Raw genomic sequence first — 6,235 nt, 5'->3', positions numbered from 1 at the left:
TGTGGCTTCCACGTCTCCAAATCAGACTCATCTCTTTTTATTTTCCATCGAGGGAACACCTTCTTCTATGTACTTTTATATGTGGATGACATTTTAATTACTGGTTCTTCCTTATCTATCATTAATCATTGTATTTTCTCTCTGGCCAAGCAATTTTCAATAAAAGATATAGGCTCTTTTCTTTACTTTTTGGGCATAAAGGTCATTCCTACCAAGACAGGTTTATTTCTCAGCCAGCACAAATATATCTGCGACCTTCTAGAATGGACAACGATGGTTGATGCAACATAAGTTCAAACTCCACTTTCCACTAGCACATTTTTCACTTTGCATGATGGCACTGCATCCGTGGACCCATCTCAATGCAAAGTATTATGGGTGCTCTCCAATATCTTTCAATGACCAGGCTTGACATTGCATAACCAGTGAATCATCTTGCTCAATTCATGCACAAGCCCACCACCATACACTTAACAACTCTCAAACGTCTTTTGCAGTATCTCAAAGCCACCATATTCCATGGTCTTCACCTACACAAAGGGTGTTTCTCCTCTCTATTGCTTTTAGTGACGTTGATTGGGTAGACAACAAGGATGATTACACGTCAACATTAGCTCATTTGGTCTTATATGGTGGCAACCTCATTTTTTGGAAATCTTCCAAACAATGTGCAATGGCTTAACCATCCATTGAAGCCAAATTTTGATCTTTATCCATAACTGTTGTTGAACTAACTTGGGTCTAGTCTTTGCTTTCTAAACTTTACATTCCAGTTTAATAGATTCCCACCATTCACTATGATAATCTCAACACCACCTATCTTTCTCTAAATCTAGTCATGCATAGTCAAATGAAGCACATAGCAATTGATGTGCACTTTATTCGTGATCTTGTCCAGTAAGGAACATTGTGAGTTCAACATGTTTCTGCACCACATCAACTTGTAGATTGTCTCACCAAACCTCTGTCGAAACAATGTCATCATCTTCTCAAGCACAAGATAGGTGTTCTTGATGGAACACCACTCTTGTGGGGGCGTATTAAGGAGATGACTCCACAAACAAAGGGTAATTTAAATCCTTTGAGTCATACTTTAGCTCTTTAATCATAAGAGTTCTTTCATCTTATTTTAAATTCAAGTACAATGTTATCTTGTACAACTTCTCAATATATTAACTTGTATACTATCACGTCAATGATAATAAATTTTCCATTTCAAATATTTTATAGTATTGCTATGAAAGCCATGAGCCTCCCATTTTTTAGGTAGATTTTGTATGTATCTGCTAAGAATGTTAACAAATCAAAAACTAAAGGAATAAAATTTCCATTATAGAAAGGAAGGAAATAATTAATAAGATACTTGCTCTCAAGATCTTTAAATCTTTTATAGGTAGCAAGGAGCACAAAATAACTATCCATTTATATAATAATTAAACAATCACTATTTCTATGTATTGAATTAGTCAATTCCGTTTAAATTTATTGTAAAGACAAGTCTTGGCCAAGAGCGATTTTGTGTTTACTGGTCAAGTCTTCTCAAGCAAAATTTCAATAGGTAAAATAGTCTTGTAGAGTGGCGTTTGGTGGTAGTCCTTGTTAAGAAAAAAAAAAAGCTTCGGCTTATACTCCTTATATTCTTATTTGACTTGAATGCTTTGAAATGACCAATTTTGATTTTTTTTATGCATTCAAGCGTAATGGCTCTTTGTTTGTTTGTTCTTTCTTTTCTTGGCATCAGACGAAGATGTGACAAATTAGAGACCCATTTTTTTTAAAGGTTTGGTATGGCATCAATTACTTTCTATTTTAGCATCAATCCTATGAAGGTAGCTTGGCAGCTGAATATCTTGATCGAGTCTCAACAAAGTCTAGTAGTTATATATGTGTGTGTGTGTGTGTGTGTGTGTGTGCGAGTTCAAGAATTCGTTCACCTCAATGTGATAATTTTGAGAGTCGTCACCAATCTTATTTATAAAGTATGATTAACCACCTAGTTAAGTCTATTTCTTTAAAATGTTACCTTAAACTTAACCTAAGTTCATTTTAAGAAATAGGCTCTGATCTACATAACAGTTTTCGGGTTCAAAAGTACGGTTACACACAGGGTAGATATTAGCACCTAACAATGCCCGTTCAAAGAACAACACCAATTAATCATGTATTATTCTTATGTGAGCCTTTAATCTTGATCTTTAATTTAATTATTATTTCCCTTAATTATTATTTAGTTGTTATATTTCATTTTTTATTTTATTGGGTTGAAGATTTTCCTTAGACCCCTCTAACACTCAAATAGGGGTTTTCAAAATCCTTCTCAACACAAGAATATTTAAAAAGACACGTTTATCCCTTCGAAAAGGTTACGTCATCGGGTTTTACTTATTCATGATGATTTTTAGTTTTGGATTTCATTTTTTGGTTATTTTTTATTAAATTATTTTTATTTATTTATTATTATTACTTATCGATGTATAAATGAAATCTTCATCTCGGAGAAATTTTTTAAGACCATCCTAATTGTTTAGTGAAGTTTAAGAATTTCTCTTCTCCTATAGTATTTTTTAAGAAAGCTTGTCTCTACAAGCCTTCCAAAGAGGATCCCATTGACAGAGGTTGTCTTTCACAAATCAAATATACATTATTTATGCACATGATACAACCACAAAATGATAACATGATTTTTCAATTTTAAATAATAGGAAAAATACCTTGTATCAAAAAATCAATCATAAACCATCTTAACGCTTTGGTAAAATTTAGAAGTTTTTCTTTACCTAGGGAATTTCTAAGAAAACTCATCTCTACATGTTTCTCGAAAAAGTCCAATCATCGGGGGTTTTATACCCATTTGCAAAGTAACTGACTTGTATGCAATGCAAAATAATGCATGATGCAAAATGAATATATTAATAAAGGTAGTATTGGATTTATAACTTTATAGTTATATAATTGATATTTTACTTTAATTAAATGCCTTTTATTCTTATTAGATTTTAAAATGATTATTTGAATTAATGGAGCTTTGGAATATAAAATTAAGATTTTCCCAATGCCTTGGTGAAAACCCTAACTAACTTTCTCACTTAAGAAAATTAACTCGGAATTGTAACTCTTCACATTCCAAATAAAAATTCCATCATTGGCTTAACTCAAAATAACCATACTTAATTTATTTAAATTTTTTATTTTCATACATATATTATTATTTTACATATTCATCTAAGGTGAATGCAAGACCAAACACTATATATATTTTTTCTACTTTTCACATTTATATTTATTTGTTTTGTGTATTAACCTATTGCTATTATCATTATTTTCATTGTATACATTTTTTGGAAAGAAATAAATTTACTTTTTAACTAATTATGCTAAAATAACTAAAAAATGCAAAAAAAAACTAATTAAAGAAAAAAATGGCCTAAGAAAATACCTTACTTTGGAATCAACAAAGGCCTAGAGAACACTTGACCATATGAGCCCACGTGTGAGCTTTATGTGGGTTAGGTTCGTTTAACCCAGTTTTTTTCTCCTTGTTTTTTTCTTTCCTTCTTTCCTTTTTCTAGTGGGTTGCTATTTCTTTCTTTTCATTGGGCCATGCGTCACAAGCCTCCCACTTTCAACCGAGCTACTTGCTTTGCTTTTCTTTTATTTTTTTTTTGTTAGCTTTATTTTTGTATTGATATGACAAAATTGATTGAACTTCAAGAGTTTTGAACATAAATGAAAGATATTTTTGAATATGAAGAAAATCCTTCAAGGAGTGTTAAAGCTACACTTAAAAGAAAGATATGTTGAAATGCTTTATTATTTAAACATATTTTGAATATGAATGATCATGCTCATGAACTCAATGAAATATTTTTTAATTTTCTAAAAGATCTCTTGTTTTCAAAATTCAAAATGCCAACCTTTAAAAGGATCAAATTCTCAAAAGAAAATACTTGAGTCTTAAATGATAAAAAAAAAGAGCAACATCTATTTCTTTGATTATAGATAGAATTGATTTTTAGAAAGAAAAAGTCAGTTTTTAAGCAAAGATCAACAGTGAAGAATCGATTTTGAGAAAATAAGAAGTCGATTTTTGAAAGATGGAAAGTTTAGAATTTGTGAAGAATCGACACTTTGGAAACAAAGAATCGATTCTAAAGAGACAAAATACAAAAGGTAGAAAACCAAAGAAGAAAGAATCGATTCTACATGGAGAAGATATCAGTTTTTGAAACACCAAAAGTACAATTCAGAAACTTAGTGACCAAGAAAGAGATGGTACAGCTGGATAAAAGTGGAGTGGCAAAAATCAAGTTGAAATTCAAATTTTGGCGCTAGACCACAATGAAGAACCGACACCTTGAGGCAAAAGAATTGATTCTTTAAGATTGCAAAGGTGTCACCTTTAAACCCAGTTCTAGAAGAACTAACACCTCAAAATAAAAGAATAAATTCTTTAGAGACAGAAAGCTATAGACTTTGTGAAGAACCAACAACTCAACAACAATGAATTGATTCTATAAATGCGACAAAATTTTGCAAGCTTATTGGAACATACAAGAAATTATCCAAATTTTACTTTAATAGGAAAAAAATCACAAAGGCTATTAATGTCCACCTTAAGGATGTTAAAATAAAGATGTCAAGAGATTTTGAATGAGTTTGAATCATCTTCAAAGAAGAAAAAAGACAAAAAAAAAAAGAAAGAAAAAGTTGTGATCAGAAAGTTTCTACCTTTAAGCAAAAACAGAGACTAAAGATCATATTTTTATTCTTCAGCTGATCCTTCTTGAACTCAAACTTTCTTTTATCATCCATATCTTTGAGAATCTCTCACACTTTTGATCCTAAACTTCTTTATCAACCTTTATAGAGGTTTTGAGTTAGTGATTCATTAGAATTTACTATTGTATTGTTTATAACTTCAAGAAAAAGGTATAGGGGTTTTGCTTGATCCTTTAAAAGGTTGTATCTTGAGTAAAGGTTGTGTTTGAACTTGAAAAAGTCAGTCTCTTGATAGAGGTTACACTTGATCCTGCAAAAGGGATGTTGTAGAGGTTATGCCTGATCTTGTAGAAAAGACAAGCTGATAGTAGATTCAAACTCCTTGAATTATCAAGGGAGAAGACATAAGCATTGGAAAGTCAAATCTTTATAAAAATCCTGTTTAGTACTTTTTATGTTTTTATTATTTACTCATTTATTTTATACTTTGTTTTGCTATTTCATTCTTTCATATTTTTACTTCATCTTCAAAGATTTTTCATAAAGAGAAAATTTTTATTTAGCAACCAAGTCACCCCCTTCTTGGTAGTTTTACTTTAAGCTTATCTTTTTAACATTTTTTGTTTTGGTCCCTTCAAAATGAAGTTGTTTTAAAACCTTGAAATCCTAAGTATAAAATCATAATGTTGTTACCCTAACCTCATTTTCAACCATTTTATTCTCTCTCTTAATCACATGGCTCTCTCCCCTTCTTTCTATAAACCTTTACACAACCACCTTTTTTCTTATCGGTTTGCCACCAACGGCACACCACCCTCGCCTTTTTTGCCAAGATTGCTTATCAATCAACTAAAAAGTTTCCAAACCCCTCTTCCCCTAAAAAAAAAAAGAATCTTTACTACTCTAAACCCTCACCAAAGAACCACCCCCCATTTTTTTTTAATTTTTCTTGTTATGTGTATGTATGGTTGCTTAGATGTAGGATTGATCTTCTCTCCCTTCCTTTTTTGTCTTTTTTTTTATTTCTCTTCTTATTTTTTCTATGTGTATTCTAGTTGGTAGAAATGTAAGATTAGGGTTTTTTCTTTGTAGAACCCTTTTTCTAGGTTTTTTTTGCTCTTTTCTCTTTTTATAAATGGGGAAGAGGGTTTTAAAAACCTATTTTCCCTTTTTATTGCCATTAGCAATACTTTGTTGGCTGTACGTTGCTAATAGCAATGTTCCGAGTTTGGTAGGTTACCAAGCCTTTGACCTTTCTCAAAAATTTTTAGTTTGTTTCACAAATTAGGGAGAAGGAAACAGGTGAACTGTAAAAGTTACAAACCCTTTCCCAAAAATGGGGTTGCTTGATTTTGGGGGGAGAAAAAGCTGTCTACCATGACAATCCAGCTTTAGTTGGCTTCTTCAGTAATTGCCTCAGTTGTCATACCAAACATGGTGGCAAATCACAAATTTTCATTTTTCTCATTTTTTTTAATTTTTAATTTTTATGTATATATTTATTATTAATTACACT

This window comes from Theobroma cacao, chromosome 9, assembly GCF_000208745.1.
Source record: "Theobroma cacao cultivar B97-61/B2 chromosome 9, Criollo_cocoa_genome_V2, whole genome shotgun sequence".
Lineage (NCBI taxonomy): Eukaryota > Viridiplantae > Streptophyta > Magnoliopsida > Malvales > Malvaceae > Theobroma > Theobroma cacao.
This window is presented reverse-complemented; position numbering follows the sequence as displayed.